The sequence below is a fragment of the Silene latifolia genome, chromosome 10 (assembly GCF_048544455.1).
Source record: "Silene latifolia isolate original U9 population chromosome 10, ASM4854445v1, whole genome shotgun sequence".
Taxonomy (NCBI): Eukaryota; Viridiplantae; Streptophyta; class Magnoliopsida; order Caryophyllales; family Caryophyllaceae; genus Silene; species Silene latifolia.
The window spans coordinates 62,412,437-62,433,543 of NC_133535.1; the positions used below are offsets into that span (position 1 = coordinate 62,412,437).

The 21,107-nt window shown below is 38.7% G+C and overlaps 1 long non-coding RNA gene and 2 other non-coding genes across 3 annotated transcripts; 2 read left to right on the forward strand and 1 right to left on the reverse strand.

Moving 5' to 3' along the window:
• The first annotated feature begins 2,541 nt into the window (after positions 1 to 2,541).
• On the forward strand, positions 2,542 to 2,648 carry LOC141610071 (small nucleolar RNA R71). The gene has a single exon (XR_012527965.1). It is a non-coding gene; the product is annotated as a small nucleolar RNA R71 (small nucleolar RNA).
• An 8,686-nt stretch (positions 2,649 to 11,334) lies between these two features.
• Positions 11,335 to 11,999, reverse strand: LOC141609013 (uncharacterized). The gene is made up of 2 exons (XR_012527134.1): positions 11,762 to 11,999; positions 11,335 to 11,527 (listed from the first exon to the last, which is right to left on the reverse strand). It is a non-coding gene; the product is annotated as an uncharacterized LOC141609013 (long non-coding RNA).
• Positions 12,000 to 20,677: 8,678 nt separating this feature from the next.
• Positions 20,678 to 20,784, forward strand: LOC141610412 (small nucleolar RNA R71). The gene has a single exon (XR_012528322.1). It is a non-coding gene; the product is annotated as a small nucleolar RNA R71 (small nucleolar RNA).
• Positions 20,785 to 21,107: the final 323 nt, after the last annotated feature.

Below are 21,107 nucleotides of genomic sequence, written 5' to 3' on the forward strand. Positions count from 1 at the left end.
GCTCAAAAGGACGGGCGTTTTCTGCCCAATATGCCCGGATTGCCTGAAGATGGGCGGATTCTCTTGAAACCGCTCGGATTCTACCCCTTTTACCCGGATTCAGTTCCATCCGTGTACTTTGCATATCCCTTGTCATTTTTTCATTCTTGTCCAAAATCTCGTGCTCTTCATTGTGGGGGCACTACTAAGGCATGAATAGCCTAGGCAATTGCTATCCCCACACGAAGCTAAAACACTACGCATCAATTGAAATCATTAGTCCCTCCCTCACTTCTCTCAAACATGATAATTATCTTGATCAAGGCATAAAAAAATCCAAAAATGACAAAAATGCAAATTAAGAATTAACATGCGAGTTAGGGAGTTAGAAATATTTACAAATGGTGGTTTAAGGAGGACTCTACCAAACTCTCATTCTTGATGAGATGTCAAGGGGGCATATCCAAGGTATTGTTGATGTTGCTCAACACCTTGAAAAAGTAATCAAAAGCTTGTTCATTGTCGTGATAAAGTTCTTCAATAGATCTTTGCCCTTGTTGTCGGTCTTGATCGATAGCATTACCAATGTAGGGATTGAAAATCCCTTCAAACTCATCGTCCCAAAGACCACAAACTTCATCTACTTGATCACTAAAGATCTCTTGAGTTGATAGAGACAACTCTCCCAATTTCTTGTTTTGGCCAATGAGGCCATCTTCTTCATTGCTTGACTTTGGTGAGCTTTGCAAGCTCTCTTTGTTATAATTCACTTGCTCTTTGAATGGAGCATCTTCAATTTTCTTCTTCCATTGGAGTTCCGACTTCTTCCTATCATCCTTCCAGCTATAATGATCAATCATAAAACATGGTTCATGTAAACGGGGAGCTCTCATAGTTTTGTCAAGATTAAAAGTTATACTCTCATCTCCCACTTCTAGAGTGAGCTATCCATGTTTCACATCAATCACCGCCGTGGTGTGTAAGAAAGGTCTTCCTAGAATGATTGGAATGTTGGAATCTTCTTCCATATCAATAATGACAAAGTCCACCGGGATGAAAAATTTCCCAATTCGTACGGGAACATCTTCCCATATCCCTAATGGTGTCTTCGTCGAACTATCGGCCATTTGGAGTGTGATATTGGTACATTTAAGCTCTCCCATCCCCAACCTTTTACTCACCGATTACGGCATAACACTCACACTAGCCCCTAGATCACATAAGGCTTTGTTGATCGTGGTGTCGCCAATGGTACACGGTATTGAGAAGCTTCCCGGATCCTTGAGTTTTGGAGGTGAACTCCCTTGAAATATTGCACTACTCACCTTAGTGAAGGCGATAGTCTCAAGCTTCCGGATCGACTTCTTCTTTGTGAGGATGTCTTTCATGTATTTCGCATAGGCCGGCACGTGATTGATTAATTCCGTGAAAGGAATTGAGACTTCTAAATTATGCAAAATTTTCATAAACTTTCCAAGTTGGTCATCAAATTTGGGCTTGGCTTGACGACTTGGAAAAGGAAGTCTAATCACAATGGGCTTCTTCTCCTTGACCTTGTCTTCATTTTTCTTTGAATTTTCTTCTTTTGATGATTCTCCATCTTTGGAGTTTTGCACAATTTCTTCCTTATCACTAGCTTCCACAACTTCAACCTCAACTTGCTTCTTCTATGCTTCATACCTTGTACCACTTCTCAAGTGAATGGCACTAACCGTTTCATGTCTTGGGGGATTACCTTGAGGTGGTAATTGCCCCTTTTGTCTTTATGAGCTTGAAGATGCTAGTTAAGTCAATTGGGTTTCCAACATTTTGGTGTGAGCTAGGATGTTGTTGATGGTGGTTTCCTTTGCTTGACTATCTTTTTGCATTTGAGTGAAAAATTCTTGTTGATTCTTTTGCATTTGAAGGACCGCTTTTTGAACCTCAAAACCTTGGTCATTTTGTTGATTGTATGGATTTTGATTTTGGTAACCTTGGTTTTGGTTGTAAAAGGGTCTTTGATTTTGGTTTCTCATGGGAGGTGGGGTGTATGTTGTTTGAGGGTTTTGAACATTTTGGCTTTTGTATGAGAGATTTGGATGGAATTTGGTGTTTTCATTGTAATAGTTGGAATAAGGGGTACCACTCTTGTATGCTTGGAAAGCATTCACTTGTTCATTTGTTCCCCTACATTCACTTGAGTCATGTCCAAAAGTTCCACAATTCTCACATATCCCACTTGGGATTGATGAGGATGCCGTCATGGCATTAACATGATGCTTTGGTGATTTCGAGGCTTCTTCAAGTCTAGCCATAGCTTTTTCAAACTTCAAGTTGATTGTATCAATGTGAGCACTAAGTTGAGCACCCAATTGAGTAACGGAGTCCACTTCATGCTTTCCTCCTCTAGTAGCCTTGCGAGGTCTACTATATTGTGAGTTATGGACCACCATTTCCTCAATTTTGTTCCAAGTTTGATTGTCATAAACTTCGGTGAACATTCCATTTGATCCCATGTTGAGAATGTTCCTTGAATCTTCATATAGACCGTTCCAAAATTGTTGTACCAAGAACCACTCGCTAAGTCCATGGTGAGGACATGAGCGACAAATTCCTTTGAACCGCTCCCAAGCTTCATACAAAGATTCTTCATCCCTTTGCTTAAAACCCGTAATTTGAGCTCTTAGCATGTTAGTCTTTTCCGGTGGGTAGAATTTTTTGTAGAAAGCTAGAGCCAACTTCTTCCAAGAATCAATTCCGAGAGTGGCCTTATCAAGGCCCTTCAACCATTGTTTCGCGGTGCCAATTAGAGAAAAAGGAAATAAGACCCATCGAATTTGGTCTTGAGTTACACCGGTTTGAAAAATCGCATCACAATAGTCACAAAAGGTCTCCATATGAGAATGAGGGTCTTCACTAGGCATCCCCCCAAATTGGCTCCTTTCGACTAATTGGATAAATGCGGATTTGGCAATGAATTTTCCGGTTAGATGTTGTGGTGTGGGAGTACCATTGGGTAGGTTCTCCTCGGTGGGTACGGAATGTGATAAAAACTTAGGCATTGTGGGTTGATTTTGTATTGGGTTCTCCTCACCTTCTCTTGCAAAAGGGTTGATGAACTCAATAGTTGGTTGAATATCTACAACCTCACTAATACCTCTCAAATTTCTCCTAGCAAGTCTTCTATTGGTTGTCAAAGTTCTTTCAATTTCACGATCAAAAGGTAACAAATCACCTTGTGACCTTCTAGACATGCAAAATATCAAATAACTCGACAACAATTAGAACAAACCTTGAGGAGTTTTATTTCCTCAAGACAAAGAAACACACAACTAATAACAATATAAGAAAATCTAAATCAAGATAACACCGTCCCCGGCAACGGCGCCATTTTTGGTCGGGACAACTAAATCGTTTTGGTAACTTGTCGTTAGGAGCACCTAGACCAAAACACAATTTATAGCTTCACAAACAACTCTACAATTAGTAAATAGGCAAGTAAAGGTCGGATCCCAAGGGATGGGAATTGAAATGAGGTTTCTATTGAGACTAGTGGTGTCTTAGGGGTGTCACAATTTGGGTTGATGTAGAAGGTCACTAAACTAAATAGCAATGAAAGTAAATAAGCAAGATGAATTGAAAGGGTTGTAAAAAATTGATAAAAAGCACTAGGGTGTCATGGGGTCATAGGGGATTCATGGGAATTGATCATACAAACATGTTCTCAAATTATAAGCAAGCAGTTATTGTTGTGATGGATTGAGTTGGGTTATATCTTACAATCCTAGGAAGGTTTGGGTCCGGGCCGAATCGATTAGATTGTACAACACCTACAAGTCGACTTAGTCTTCCCTACTCAACAACATGCATGGTCTAATGAGACTCGAGTTGGTTTATGTCTTACAAGTCTCATTGAAAAGATAGGTGATGGGTAAAAAAATGCAAGGATTCATAGGCTCGCATTTCATCAAACATAACATGTGCATGAGTTGAGATCAAAACAAGCAAGCAAATAAACCATGAAAGCATATTAATTTATGCATGAATCATTCCCCATGTTTGTTTCCTCTAATTACCCATTAACCCTTGCTATGGAACTACTCACTCATTATCATGTTGAACATGCTAGCAAGGTTGTCAATCATACCAACAAAGTGAAACATGATGAACCAATGAAAGTAATTGGCAATAATTAAAAAGGGATTAAGGGAATTATACCTACTAATGATTCCAATAATAAAGCAAAGAATAATAGAAGTACTTGATGCTTGATTGAGAGGTTGTCAATCTCCCAATAATAACCCAAATAATCTTCAATTACCCAAAATAAAGGATGAACAAAAGAGATATTAAGGAGATAAAACTTGTATTAAAACTTGATTAATCGTTGATTACAAAACTAAAGAGAGATTTGATTGATATTAACTACTCTAAGAATTGATAAGAAGAACATGCTCTTCTAATTAGACTAATGGGGTATTTATAGTGGAAATTAGGTGGATGCATTAGGGTTAACTAAGGGCTTAAATGACGATTAAGTCCCTACTTAGGGAAACGCCGGTATGTTCTGAAGGAAGGGCATCTTTCTTGAAGCTTGAAGAAACGAATTTGCGCTGTCTTGGAATCCGTGCGTCTTAGGCTCGAGACGGCCGGATTCGTGAGTCTCTGCCCAGGCGTCTTTGGGAGAAGACGGGCGTTTTCTGGGTGCTGCTGCCCGTACGTCTTTGATAGAAGATGCACGGATTGTGGTCCTGGGGACGGGCGTCTTTGGGACAATCCGCACGGATTGCTGCTCAGCCTTGCTTCTTCTTCTTTTCTTCCCTTTTCTTCATAAAATCCTTGGGGATTTCCTTGGGGATGCAAGGATCTTTCCTCATCATTGCCCAACTACTATAATATGTACAAAGGCCTTCTAATCTTGTCTCTCCTTGATGCTTGGTCATTGAATTCAATCAATTTAGTCTCATTTTGCCATGAAAATGCAGGGTTTGCAATCCTTTCCTACCAAGGACACAAAACCTCAAAGAATATGCAAAACAAAGAACTAAAGACAATAAATGACCCAAATATGCACTAAAAAGCATGGGAACAAGGCTAATTCGGGGACTAAATATGCGCTAATTATGGTCACATAATATACATGTGCATTCACCATTACTCCATACTAGTCCTGTCTGCAATAAAAAGAAATAAAATGTTTTTCTAAAAGCTAAGATGTCATGATCTGGGATAGGGAGGAGTAAACAAGACCCTAATTTTAATAGCCACTCTAGCTTGAAAAAAGAGAAGGGTACAGGTAGACTAGACAATACCCCAACTCACATGTAGTTTCCATCAAAATTTGATTAAATTAGGACCATCCAAGTCCTTTCTCAGTTGCATATATATAAAAAAAACTAAGGTTAAGAACAAACATGTCAATAGAACAAGAAAATTCACTCTTATAGTCATATAATCTCATACGAGTGTTCCTGACATTACCTAAAAAAAAACACACTAGTTTACATAAGTGTCTAATTAAGATAGGACCATCCTAGTCCTTTCTAAGTAGCATAAAAAATGAAACAAAGAGCATATGTCATTTTTATTAGTCACTTGTTCTACTTTTTACTCTTACCTAGTAGAATAGACTTGTAATACTTTAGGTCGTATCTTTTTAGTGTAGATCAGTCGACCTCTTAGAGTCAGCCTAAACGAGGGCGTGCACTAGACCATCTTTTCCATCTCTGTGGTGTGATAATTCCTTGATCACCGTGTCTCTAACTAGGTGACCTATAGGTTTGGAGATTCCATCTTTCTACTTGATTCGTTAATTTTCCACACTTCATGTGACTACTAGTTTAAATGAGCACAACTCTCAATTTACCAAATTTGTCAATTTCTCATATCTCAAATGACCACTAGATGAGCACAAACTCATATAATCGACTATTTTAGTAAATATTATCATTCACTCCCATTGGTGCTAGAAAATTAGCTCAAAAATATTCAAACCAGATTCTCAGTACAACCGTGTCCAAACATACTAAATAAGACACGGGAGCGCGCACTCCGTGCTATTTTATAGGTGACCACTAGTCCCTTAGAATGAACTAAAGATGTGAGTCCAATTACCAATACAAGCTGAAAAATACTCACACCAAAAACTCTCATAATAAGTCAACAAAAAATTCCAATCAAAGTTGCACTTCAGTGTCAAAAGACTCAAACAGTCAAATTTGCAATCAAATCCAATGTCAAAAGATTCAAAAGATCACAAGACAAAAAAATCCAGCAAAAGATGCAATTTAATCCCGTATCAAAAATCTCAAAAATTCAAAAGACAAAAAAAGAGTTCCAGTAAAAAAAAAAAAAGACAAAAAAAAGTTCCAGTAAAAAAAAAGATAAAAAAAAGTTCCAAAAAAAAGCTCCAGACCAATTTGCAATCAAATTGCAGAGTATTCACTTTTTCATCTCTCACACGAGTCAATCCACAGTTACTTTGTCTTCATTCCTCTTGGGACGATCCTTTCATTCATTTAGGTGAGTGAGAGAGGCACACAGATCTCCAGTGTCTTCTAACACCATAGACCCTTCTACTCCATTCCATTTATCACCCTCGTTTAGCATCTAAGAATTCGGTGGATGTACACTACACTTATACGGTCACAAAAGTATTTTATTTCTATAGTATTAGTTTTGGGTAATTAGCCGAGCTTGTTAATGTAAAGAGGGCAAAACTCATTTTACAATACAAATCTCAAAATCCAAAGCAAAAAAAATAATAAGAAAACAATTTGGCACAATCACGACCCACACCAGGTCAAAGAAAAAAAAAAAAGACAGAAGAAAATACCTGAACAGGGGGCTACCACAAAACATAGAGTGAAGAGTCGGTTAAGACCAAGTTAAGACCGGGGGCATAGGGAAACACTCAGAGCATATGTTTGACTACATTTAGACGACAGCCCTGTCCAAAAGATTATAAGGACTTGCAAAGCGATGATGGTTCAAGATGTATAACACCTAAGCAGCTAGGACTATAGTACTCCGTCCCTTGCCCAGATCATGCTCAGTAGCACGTTTTTAAAAAAAATTAACATGACTAGTAATGAGATGTATCAAGTGTCTGCGGTCTATTTTAGGAAAAAAAATGCATGGTCAGTTAGCTAGTGTAATCTCCATTGTCGTAAGTACATTAGCATCTTGCATCACTAGCAACATAAGCATCATGTATGCATAATCAGATATATTACTTGCATCATAAATTATTTGCATTAATGTTGCAATCGCACTATCAGTTCAGCCCTATTATCAAGCACACTACTTGATTTGTTAGACCAGAAAAATTATCAGTTCAATCGTATTATCAAGCACACAACTTGCCCAGTAGAAGAAAATAAGACAAGGCAAAAGCAGCCAATAAAAAGACAGAAATACTCACATTTTGATCAATCACCTCGCCGCCAATCTAGCACTCAAACGGTGGCTACAACGGCGCAACCCACGCTGATCTCATCCTGTAACAACAGCACAACCAGCGTAACCCACGCTGATTTCGTCCCAAACCAGTAGCCAAAGGATCGACAGTGCTCCGTCATCAATCATCTTGTCCCCAAATCGATATGCATATGACGGCGCAACACTGATGTTGTCCCATATCAGGATAGTACATTTCGGCAATCACTTAAAGCTCATAAATTCAAAATCAATCGACAAAAAAAAGAGGCACTTACTTCGATTGTGCTCCGTAATCGGTCATCTGGTCGACAATCAGTCAACGCCTACGGCGGCACAACTCCGCTGATTTCATTTTATTTCAGGAGCAAGCAAGATCAACCACATATGATGCTCCTGACCCGGAGTTAGAACGATGGATATGGCGGTACAATCCGTGTTAATTTCATCCCATATAAGGATAGTCGGATGGATTGAACTTTTCTCTGATGGCCAACAACAGGCGAATTAAAAATGAAGTAAAAATAAATTCAAGATGACGATCGATTGGAGGGGATTGAAGAAAATTAATTAGGAAATAGGAAGAGTGCTTGATCGGTGAAGCAAAACAATTGGGGAAGAAATCTAGGTTCTTTGGTGAAAACAAGTCCGGACACGTGACGTTTTTTTGTTCAATAAAGTTGGTACACAAAACAAGTTCCACTGATTAAATGATTCATTCACTCCTCTTTTCTTCGTGAAATAAAATTGATCGCCTTTCTATTTGCGAGAATCAAAATTGTGCAATTTTTCAATCTCTTATTGTGAAATAAAATTTTACATCCTCAAATCATCTTCTTTTTTCGAAATAAAATTTTCATATCATTTGGTCGGCAGGCCCCTGACAGGCATTCTGAGTTCTTAAAATAAAATTTTTCGAACTTGCTTTTTTTGCGAAAAAAAATTTCGCAATTTCTAAATCAATCGGTCGACGGGCCCTGACACGCATCTTAGTTTGTAAAATAAAATTTTACATTCTATTCCTTCTTTCAAAATAAAATTTTGAATTCCTTGGTCGGCAGGCCCTGACATGCATTTGAGTTCTTAAAATAAAATTTTCTGAACTTGCCCTTTTTGCGAAATAAAATTTTGCAAATTTCAAATTTATCGGTCCGCGGGCCCTGACACGCATCTAAGTTTGTAAAATAAAATTTTACGATCTTATCCATCCTTTTTCAAAATAAAATTTTGAAATCCTTTGGTCGGCAGGCCCTGACATGCATTTGAGTTCTTAATATAAAATTTTCTGAACTTAGCCTTTTGCGAAATAAAATTTTGCATCCTAGTTTGTAAAATCAAATTTTACATTCTAATCCATTTTCAAAGTAAAATTTTGAATCCTCGGTCGGCGGCCCCTGACACGCATTCGAGCCTGTGAAATCAGATTTTGCAGGTACACTCTTGAGCTAAACAAAGTTTAGCTATTCCATATTCCAGACCAGCAGCAATACAAAGTTTTGCTTTACCAGATTCCAGACCGGCGAAACAAAGTTTTGCCATACCAGTTTCTAGATTGGTGAAACAAAGTTTTACCAACTCTATTCCAGATTGACAAAACAAAGTTTTGTCATGCCAGTACCAGACAAGCTAAACAAAGTTTGGCTATACTAGTTCCAGACCGGTGAAACAAAGTTTCACTATGCCAGTTTCAGACCAACGAAACAAAGTTTCGTTGCACCAGTTCCAGCTTCGTTCCAGGTTAGTAAAACAAGTTTTGCTAAGCCAGTTCCAGTTTCCAGCTACTCCAGACAGGTAAAATAAGAGGCCCAGGTATGTTTCTTATCCTTTATCTGTCCCGACCGGACTACTTTGACCTTCGTTTTACTCAGACTCGGTCAAAGTGGGGGCTTCTGTACACACCTCAAAATGTCTACCTAGCCTTATGGGTACCCGATGATGAGGCTAAAACTAAATGACTAAATGAAAATCGACAATGTTATAATTAAAGGCCCTTTACGCTTATTTTTTGAGCAATTACTCAAAATGGTCTCACAACTATGTTAAATTCACCATATTCCATTCATTTCGATAACCCATCTAATCACCTTCCCTGTTATCCGATCAAAATATGACTCAAGGCCATATAAAATCCGTATAATCGCGTGTGAACGTATTATCCGATCAAAATATGACCCAAAGCCATATAAAATCCCTATAATCGAGTCTGAGCGTATGGACTAGTACGTTGACCAATTATTTACCATGCAAGAAAGGACAAATGAGTATTAGCTGGAAGTTGAATAAACTAGGGAATGCTTTGTCCACTAGGAATCTAATACTTCTATTTAGCTAACTACTCCATACGTAAGAATCACTGGCACCCAGTATTCCTCCTATTTCAGCTTTTTCTATTCGAAATCCAAATTCTATCTCGAAAGGAGTCCATATCTCGGTAGCCTTATGCCTAAAGTAGTATAAATAATCGCCCATTCTAGGCTGTGCAGAGGGTGGACGGACATAAATAACTCCAAGAGGACAACATACAAGGATTTAAACACAATAATACGAGACTTACACAAATCAGACCGAAAGCTTCATACAAGACCAGAAATTCTATATTCCCAGATCATCCGTCTCAGTTCTATAATAATATACTATCCCAGTTTCAAAATCAAACCATTCACATAAATCATCCCAATTTCCATATAAGCGCATAAGAGCCAATAATTAACGACAAAGTCGATTTTTATTCATAGTCAACATCCACATAGGCCTGAGGGTACCGACATCAAATAAGTTTTCTTTACTTTTTCTATTTCGTTAATTTATTTATTTTAATTACTTATCGTATAATTTGTATATAAACTAACTCATTTAACTTGTTTTTGTATATAATTTGAATCGTTTTTCATTCTTTTATTAATTTCGTCAAATATATAATATTACAAATAAATACTAGAGGCCGTCAGTTTGATGGGCGATCCGGGTGCCTAACACCTTCCTTGATCGTACCTTTACCCCCGAATCCGCAATCTTTGGTTCAGACCGGAGTGACGGATCAGTCCCCATTCCAGGGATCAAAAGGGGCCTTTTTCCGTTAACTTATTTTTGTATGTTTTTTTTTATAAAACCTACTGGCGACTCCATACTATTTACTTATATTTCAAAAAGGAGATTTTTTCAGGGATCTCACAGTGGCGACTCCGCTGGGGAATTAATAAGCGGGTAAGACTTGAAATTTATTTGTAATATTATATATTGACTTTTTTTTTATTCGTAATAATGAATATGACAAAGAAGTGTGAAATATTTCTTACTTATTGTGGTGGTATGTTAATCACATACCATGTGTCAAAAATTAAATGAAATTGGCTGTGTGCATAGTAGCTTCACTGAAAGAGAATTTATCCTAATTTAATGGTTTTATACGTGGTCTCAATCTTGCTCCGTAGTAGAATTGTTTTCTCCGTATATTCTTGTTAACAGTCTAATTTTTGTTTTTTTGTTTTTGTCTTTTTGTCTCTTTCTATTCTATATTTCGTATATTGCATATTATGTATATTGTAAAGACAAAAAAGGCATAGGCTCTCCGTAAGCCAGTATTATGTCATCTTAAGCTACCCTAATTCACCCTCGGTAAAGTATGTTGTATACTTAGAAGGTCCATTCGACCGACTAGGCCTTACACATATTTTCCACCTCATGACGTCGCGTTTTGGCAACTCGTCCAGTCCATATGACTGGCGGAGCACAAAAGCGAGAGATACCCTCAGGTATTTTAATGTTGTGAGTACCCAATTTCGTACCAACAAACCTAACCATAGATCCCATAGAACCTTTGTCTAGGACATGTTTTGATGTGTCCTGCTTGATTTGTCTTTGGTTGTGTAATTTATCTTTGTATGATATATCTTTCTCATAACCATAATTAATTTTTTAAAAAAAAAGACTAGTATACACTGAGCTGTAATGGACAATCCTTTGAGCTTCGTATATTAATAAAAAGTCCAAAGCATTTGCAATTGATCATCAGAGTTAACACACTGAAACGTCACATTAGGATGTCCTTTTCTTACCATACTTGCATCCTGCATGCGCATCTGTCACTAATTTTATCACAATGCACCTCCGTCTATCAGTCCTTCCGTCAGTCCTTTAATCAGTCCTGAATATGTTTAAAAAAAAGAGGGAAAACCAATGCATGTATTAAGTCTTCCAAGATAAATAGACATTGTTGTATACATTAGTTATTACATCCTTATAATAGTAGCGTCCATCATGATCACCAGATTTCTTTGTGTCTGTTTTCATTAGATCTCGTATCATCATGAACCATTACACTTAGGGAGGCATCATAGGACATTAGTATACCCGTTTATCAGCTTACCAGGTTTGTATCTAGCTAGTTCATAGGTCAGTCCGTCCGTCCGAGTGTCAGTTGTCAGTCGATGCGTCAGTCCTCAGTCCTGCACATATAACGTCTAAAAAAAATTATTATTAGTAGTTGCATAAGTCCTATGTGCAGCAAGCATTTAGTCCATTTCAATGAGCATGCATCCTAGGAAGCTAGACTTATGCATTCCACATAGTAAGTTCCATCCTTAAGCAAGGTCTTATTATAGAGCATGCATCACCCCATATTTCGTTGTAGCAGTGTGTTCCTCTCAGAAGTGTGAATATAGTAAGTCCAGTACAGCAATAATAATTCCAGTATGTTAAAAAAAATGGTTACTCCCATTCAGGTCTTAGTTTGCATTAGATAATGGTCGGGACAACTAAATCTTTTCGGTAACTTGTCGTTAGGAGCACCTAGACCAAAACACAATTTATAGCTTCACAAACAACTCTACTATTAGTAAAGAGGCAAGTAAAGGTCGGATCCCAAGGGACGGGAATTGAAATGAGGTTTCTATTGAGAGTAGTGGTGTCTTAGGGGTGTCACAATTTGGGTTGATGTAGAAGGTCACTAAACTAAATAGCAATGAAAGTAAATAAGCAAGATGAATTGAAAGGGTTGTAAACAATTGATAAAAAGCACTAGGGTGTCATGGGTTCATAGGGGATTCATGGGAATTGATCATACAAACATGTTCTCAAATTATAAGCAAGCAATTATTGTTGTGATGGATTGAGTTGGGTTATATCTTACAATCCTAGGAAAGTTTGGGTCCCGGAGCCGAATCGATTAGATTGTACAACACCTACAAGTCGACTTAGTCTTCCCTAGTCAACAACATCCATGGTCTAATGAGACTCGAGTTGGTTTATGTCTTACAAGTCTCATTGAAAAGATAGGTGATGGGTAAAAAATGCAAGGATTCATAGGCTCGCATTTCATCAAACATAACATGTGCATGAGTTGAGATCAAAACAAGCAAGCAAATAAACCATGAAAGCATATTAATTTAAGCATGAATCATTCTCCATGTTGGTTTCCCCTAATTACCCATTAACCCTAGCTATGGAACTACTCACTTATTATCATGTTGAACATGCTAGCAAGGTTGTCAATCATACCAACAAAGTGAAACATGATGAACAAATGAAAGTAATTGGCAATAATTAAAAAGGGATTTAGAGAATTATACCTACTAATAATTCCGATAATAAAGCAAAGAATAATAGAAGTACTTGATGCTTGATTGAGAGGTTGTCAATCTCCCAATACTAACCCAAATAATCTTCAATTACCCAAAATAAAGGATGAACAAAAGAGAGATTAAGGAAATAAAACTTGTATTAAAACTTGATTAATTGTTGATTACAAAACTAAAGAGAGATTTGATTGATATTAACTACTCTAAGAATTGATAAGAAGAACATGCTCTTCTAATTAGAGTAATGGGGTATTTATAGTGGAAATTAGGTGGATGCATTAGGGTTAACTAAGGGCTTAAATGACGATTAAGTCCCTACTTAGGGAAACGCCGGTATTTTCTGAAGGAAGGGCATCTTTCTTGAAGCTTGAAGAAACGAATTTGCGCTGTCTTGGAATCCGTGCGTCTTAGGCTCGGGACGGCCGGATTCGTGAGTCTCTGCCCGGGCGTCTTTGGGAGAAGACGGGCGTCTTCTGGGTGCTGCTGCCCGGGCGTCTTTGATAGAAGACGCACGGATTGTGGTCCTGGGGACGGGCGTCTTTGGGACAATCCGCACGGATTGCTGCTCAGCCTTGCTTCTTCTTCTTTTCTTCCCTTTTCTTCATAAAACCCTTGGGGATTTCCTTGGGGATGCAAGTATCTTTCCTCATCATTGCCCAACTACTATAATATGTACAAAGGTATTCTAATCTTGTTTCTCCTTGATGTTTGGTCATTGGATTCAATAAATTTAGTCTCATTTTGCCATGAAAATGCAAGGTTTGCAATCCTTTCCTACCAAGGACACAAAACCTCAAAAAATATGCAAAACAAAGAACTAAAGACAATAAATGACCCAAATATGCACTAAAAAGCATGGGAACAAGGCTAATTCGGGGACTAAATATGCGCTAATTATGGTCACATCAAATATCCCCAAACCGAACCTTTGCTCGTCTCGAGTAAAGAGGTGACAAAGACTAGGACCATTATTTAAACTAACCTAATAACATAGCCGATATGAGACAATTAGCGGGTTTCACTCCGCCCCTTCAACTCACAACAAGACAACCATGAGGTAGGATGCCTTCTTACAAGGCAAGGTGGGTCTTGCCAAAATGGCGACACATCCAAACATTAAGCACACAAAATCAAATAATGGATGCATCTACAAAAGGAATAGCCACTTCCTCATCAAGTGGCGGAGGCAACTAAAAGAGAACAAATTTAAGAGCATATATTCCGTCACAAATACTAGTTCAACAAATCACTAAGGCTAAGAGGATGGCACCAAATCACCTCCAAATGGTGTTAAACTAGACTACTTTCGTCCTCAATTTCCAAATACTTTCGTCAAGAGCAATCGGATGGTATGGAATGATGATCCCCATGATGCTAGTAGCATATGACATGACAAGTCTCGAGTTCTCTACAAAAGTAAAGGTCATGGATCGTCCCAAGCTCGACAAAGTGGCTTGACAAAAAGGCGTTTTGGGAATGAAATGCTCAAATCGTTATAAACAAGGGTGGATATGACTAGTATTCAAAATTTGACCTCATTCAACTTTCACATTTCAAAAATTCGAGATGGGGTTTGTCCCTTCTGTGCTAATGTCCTTTGCTTTCGCCAATCTCTTATTAGGCAACCGGTTAACCTCTAGACAATAGCTTTTCGGGGTGATAGTCACTCTGTCTCTAGGCGGTTGAATTCACAACCGTGTGGGGGCCCAATTCAATGGATCCCTCTCCAAAGCACATCGAAGTGGTACGCCTCCATCAAAACAATTAAAATTCTCAACATTTCAACATTTCATAACATTTGAGGTTTCCTTGGCAATAAAACGTTTCCACATAACAAAATCTTTGAAATGAGCACTTCAAACTTATTGATAGAGAGTATTTTTGGGTTGCCATACCACAAGGTCAATCAAGGTCACCTAGACAAGTTAACCAAGTCCACATCGCATCACGGGGTTGGATAGGTGACTCACATGCAAACCCTTGACTAGGCTTTGGGTCATGGGTCGAAAGACACTAGTATGACACAATCTAGGGTGTTTTACAACCATTCTAGTAGGCGGAGTCTTAAGTTGAAAAAGTATTTGTAATGGCTTAGTTGCTCTTGTCAAAGTTCTCAATTAGGCACTTTTCAAAATATTTCATTTAAATGCAACTAAATGCCATGATGCAACTATTATATACATCCTAATGCAAGTGATTCTACCAACTAATATGACATATAAACTAAATGCAAGTCCTAAGTTCACATTGTTATACCGCATCAATCAAAATAAAGCCACATAGTCATTAACATAAAGAGGAAAAAGGAAATTGGAAAGATCATACCATGCGGTCTTCAATATCCTCATGTCTCGGATGTGGCGTAGTCGATCAATGTGAACAAGGATAGAACAAACACAATATATATATATATATATATATATATATATGACTACACTACAAAGGAAAAAAACATGTTTTTGGTTTTTCAATTTTCAATTTTTTATGGTTTTTCGAAATTTTTCAATTTTTGAATAAAAGTTAGATTAGAATTCCCATCCCCACACTAATATGGGCATTATCCTCAATGGCCAAAATGATGGGAAATTATGCTAACATGATGCATGATTTCTACACTAAATGCAAGCTACACTAATCTACACTACATGATGCATGGGTTTTGTTTATGACGAAGAGGATAATTTAGATTACCTCCCGTTGTGTATGTATGTACTTCCCCAAACCGAGTTAGACATTATTGCTAATGTCCTAAGGTTGGGTGTAGTTCATGCACACACTATGCAATGCATGAAACTAAATTTGTCACTTTGGATTTTTAAAGGTGGGAACAATAAAATGAGAACACCTCAATGGGGCCAAGGTGTTAGTCCTCTATGGTGCTAGGACTACTCCAACAATGATCAAGATTTATAAAATACAACAAAGAGATAAATAGACAAACCTCAAGAGGGTAGGAGCCTCCAAAGCTTGCTAATCTTCCATCATATCATCACTATCATCATCTTCCTCACTAGAAGTGGACTCATCACCACTTCCCTCTTCACTTTCTTGTTCACCTTGCTCATCATCCTCTTCTCCTTCTTTAGTAGCTTCTTCATCAATGTTATCATCAACCTCTTCATCACCGACAACCTCATTATCACCCGGAAACTCACCCCTAGATGCACTCGGAAAGAAGACTTCCCTATCCGCCCAACTATGCAAAGGACATGAAGGATCAAGTAGTCCTTGCCTAGCTAAGTGAAGGAGGGGTGGATATTGGGATAAGTAAGCATCTTCCCGGTCCTTGAAGACTTGCTTGTGCATCTCTTGCATAAGAAGAGTCATATAATCTTTGCTTGCTTCAACACCTTTGGGCTTTAACTCTTGGTACTTGAAAGGATAGGGTGGTGTGACAATGGAAGAGAAGGGCATTTCAATTTCACCCTTTTGTTGTCGGATAATGTATTCGGCCTCTTTTGAAAGGGGAAGGAGATAGTTGGTCCGGTGGACACTTAAACGACAAATCTTCGAAGGCAAAGTAAAAGATCTAGCCTCACTAGTGAGCCACCTATACTTGGTGTCAAGAGGGTTATGAGAGACCCACTTGTACTTGTTTATCATAGTATCAATATCAATGAGATGACCACCCTTCTTTGCCTCATACTTGCTATCCTTGTTGAAGTTAGGATTAAAGCATTTAGCCAAAAGAGTGACTAGACCTCCATTCACAATAACGGTAGTGCCTTGCTTCCCACAATCAACATTTAGCCATCTATCCACCAAAAGCCTTAGAGAGTTGAAAGGCTTGGTGAATTCCCTTCCAATGTTCAAGGCCGACTCAAGAAGAACAAAATCGAGTTTGGTGAAATGGTTGGTGTCTTTTCTTGCAATGATGGTGTTCCCTACAACCTTGTGCCACACTTTAATGCCCGGATGGTGGACTAATAGAGCGCGACTAGCATGAAAGCTCTCAAATTTCCTTCTGGAAATCGCCTCCCAAAGACGGTCGGGGTCATATTTTCCAACATTCTTGAAATAACTCGGCGAATCACTAAGACCCAAAGCTTTACCTATTTCCTCAAAGGAGATGCGCTTACTAACATTAGCTAGGCGAAACTCGATGGTTTCCATAATCTCAACCTTATTAACTTTCAAAGAACTCAAAAATTCTAAGGTAAGGGAGGGGTATGTCAATTCTTTTGTTGTAAACAATTTCTCCAACCCCATGGCTTTAAAGAAGGCTCTAGTTTGCTCAAGGACACCCAACTTATCTAAGGCATCTTCACAAATAAACTTGGTGGATAGAAATGATTTACTAGCAAACTTGGCAAAAGTGTCCCTATGGGATTTGGAAATGAAAATGACCTCCGGATAATTCGAAAGTTGAGCAATTTCCGGAGTAGTAGATGTTGTTGCTTCCATGGGAGGTTGTTGCTGTTGCACCTCCAAGTTTGGGCTAGCTACCACCATAGCCAATGCTTTCTTTGCTTGAAGACTCTTTTGTCTTGATGAGAGTGCCTTTGCCTTTGGTGCCTTTGCCTTCATTGCTTTTGTTGCTCCCTTTGTCTTTGCCATGATGAATAAACCAATAAAAGAGTGAAAATCTTCAATTTCTAGTGCACCCAAATCGATTTAAATATGAAAAGCTTTGCCTTTATGAATTCAAAAACCGACTTAAAGGTTGAAGATTTTGTGCTTGGTTTTGATGTTTGTTGAAAGAGGAGTGATTAATTTGTTGTTAAAAGGATGTTTTAATTTGATTTTGGTGAATGTTGTTGAGGAATCTTGTTTTTGTGATGGAGAGGATGAGGGTTTTGGAGTTATGGGGTTTATGGGTAGTGTTTTGAATGAAGGAATGAGGAAATGAATGTGGGATGGGGTTTATAATAAACCCGAAAAATTTGAAATGCAGGGGGGAAACGGGCGGCTTTCCTTCGGGACGCCCGGATTCTGCCTGTTCTGGGTTGGGAAATTCTCGCCTAAAGACGGGCGGATTGCAGCAAAGATGGGCGGATTTGAAAACACGGGACGAGCGTCTTGTAAGGAAGACGGGCGGATTCCTTTCCAGGAATTTTTCTTGTTTTCCTCAGCCAAAAAGACGGGCGTCTTTCAGTGAAGACGGGCGGATTCTATTGCAGGACGCCCGGATTCGTTAACAGTCACAGAATTTCAAAATTTCTGCTCAAAAGGACAGGCATTTTCATCCCAATATGCCCGGATTGCATGAAGCCGGGCGGATTCTCATGAAACCGCTCGGATTCTACCCCTTTTACCCGGATTCAGTTCCATCCGTGTACTTTGCATATCCCTTGTCATTTTTTCATTCTTGTCCAAAATCTCGTGCTCTTCATTGTGGGGGCACTACTAAGGCATGAATAGCCTAGGCAATTGCTATCCCCACACTAAGCTAAAACACTACGCATTAATTGAAATCATTAGTCCCTCCCTCACTTCTCTTAAACATGATAATTATCTTGATCAAGGCATAAAAAAATCCAAAAATGACAAAAATGCAAATTAAGAATTAAAATGCGAGTTAGGGAGTTAGAAATATTTACAAATGGTGGTTTAAAGAGGACTCCACCAAACTCTCATTCTTGATTAGATGTCAAGGGGGCATGTCCAAGGTATTGTTGATGTTGCTCAACACCTTGAAAAAGTAATCAAAAGCTTGTTCATTGTCGTGATAAAGTTCTTCAATAGATCTTTGCCCTTGTTGTCGGTCTTGATCGATAGCATTACCAATGTAGGGATTGAAAATCCCTTCAAACTCATCGTCCCAAAGACCACAAACTTCATTTACTTGATCACTAAAGATCTCTTGAGTTGATAGAGACAACTCTCCCAATTTCTTGTTTTGGCCAATGAGGCCATCTTCTTCATTGCTTGACTTTGGTGAGCTTTGCAAGCTCTCTTTGTTACAATTCACTTGCTCTTTGAATGGAGCATCTTCAATTTTCTTCTTTCATTGGAGTTTCGACTTCTTCCTATCATCCTTCCGGCTATAATGATCGATCATAAAACATGGTTCATGTAAACGGGGAGCTCTCATAGTTTTGTCAAGATTAAAAGTTATACTCTCATCTCCCACTTCTAGAGTGAGCTCTCCATGTTTCACATCAATCACCGCACCCGCGGTGTGTAAGAAAGGTCTTCCTAGAATGATTGGAATGTTGGAATCTTCTTCCATATCAACAATGACAAAGTCCACCGGGATGAAAAATTTCCCAATTCATACGGGAACATCTTCCCATATCCCTAATGGTGTCTTCGTCGAACTATCGGCCATTTGGAGTGTGATATTGGTACATTTAAGCTCTCCCATCCCTAACCTTTTACTCACCGAGTACGGCATAACACCCACACTAGCCCCTAGATCACATAAGGCTTTGTTGATCGTGGTGTCGCCAATGGTACACGGTATTGAGAAGCTTCCCGGATCCTTGAGTTTTGGAGGTGAACTTCCTTGAAGTATTGCACTACTCACCTTAGTGAAGGCGATAGTCTCAAGCTTCCGGATCGACTTCTTCTTTGTGAGGATGTCTTTCATGTATTTTGCATAGGCCGGCACGTGATTGATTAATTCCGTGAAAGGAATTGAGACTTCTAAATTCTTCACAATTTCCATAAACTTTCCAAGTTGGTCATCAAATTTGGGCTTGGCTTGACGACTTGGAAAAGGAAGTCTAATCACAATGGGCTTCTTCTCCTTGACCTTGTCTTAATTTTTCTTTGAATTTTCTTCTTTTGATGATTCTCCATCTTTGGAGTTTTGCACAATTTCTTCCTTATCACTAGCTTCCACAACTTCATCCTCAACTTGCTTCTTCTGTGCTTCATACCTTGTACCACTTCTCAAGTGAATGGCACTAACCGTTTCATGTCTTGGGGGATTACCTTGAGGTGGTAATTGCCCCTTTTGTCTTTATGAGCTTGAAGATGCTAGTTGAGTCAATTGGGTTTCCAACATTTTGGTGTGAGCTAGGATGTTGTTGATGGTGGTTTCCTTTGCTTGACTATCTTTTTGCATTTGAGTGAAAAATTCTTGTTGATTCTTTTACATTTGAAGGACCGCTTTTTGAACATCAAAACCTTGGTCATTTTGTTGATTGTATAGATTTTGATTTTGGTAACCTTGGTTTTGGTTGTAAAAGGGTCTTTGATTTTGGTTTCTCATGGGAGGTGGGGTGTATGTTGTTTGAGGGTTTTGAACATTTTGGCTTTTTTATGAGAGATTTGGATGGAATTTGGTGTTTTCATTGTAATAGTTTGAATAAGGGGTACCACTCTTGTATGCTTGGAAAGCATTCACTTGTTCATTTGTTCCCCTACATTCACTTGAGTCATGTCCCAAAGTTCCACAATTCTCACATATTCCACTTGGGATTGATGAGGATGCCGTCATGGCATTAACATGATGCTTTGGTGATTTCGAGCCTTCTTCAAGTCTAGCCATAGCTTTTTCAAACTTCAAGTTGATTGTATCAATGTGAGCACTAAGTTGAGCACCCAATTGAGTAACGGAGTCCACTTCATGCTTTCCTCCTCTAGTAGCCTTGCGAGGTCTAACATATTGTGAGTTATGGACCACCATTTCCTCAATTTTGTTCCAAGTTTGATTGTCATAAACTTCGGTGAACATTCCATTTGATCCCATGTTGAGAATGTTCCTTGAATCTTCATATAGACCGTTCCAAAATTGTTGTTCCAAGAACCACTCGCTAAGTCCATGGTGAGGACATGAGCGACAAATTCCTTTGAACCGCTCCCAAGCTTCATACAAAGATTCTTCATCCCTTTGCTTAAAACCCGTAATTTGATCTCTTAGCATGTTAGTCTTTTCCGGTGGGTAGAATTTTTTGTAGAAAGCTAGAGCCAACTTCTTCCAAGAATCAATTCCGAGAGTGGCCTTATCAAGGCCCTTTAACCATTGTTTCGCAGTTCCAATTAGAGAAAAAGGAAATAAGACCTATCGAATTTGGTCTTGAGTTACACCGGTTTGAGAAATCGCATCACAATAGTCACAAAAGGTCTCCATATAAGAATGAGGGTCTTCACTAGGCATCCCACCAAATTGGCTCCTTTCGACTAATTGGATAAATGCGGATTTGGCAATGAAATTTCCGGTTAGATGTTGTGGTGTGGGAGTACCAT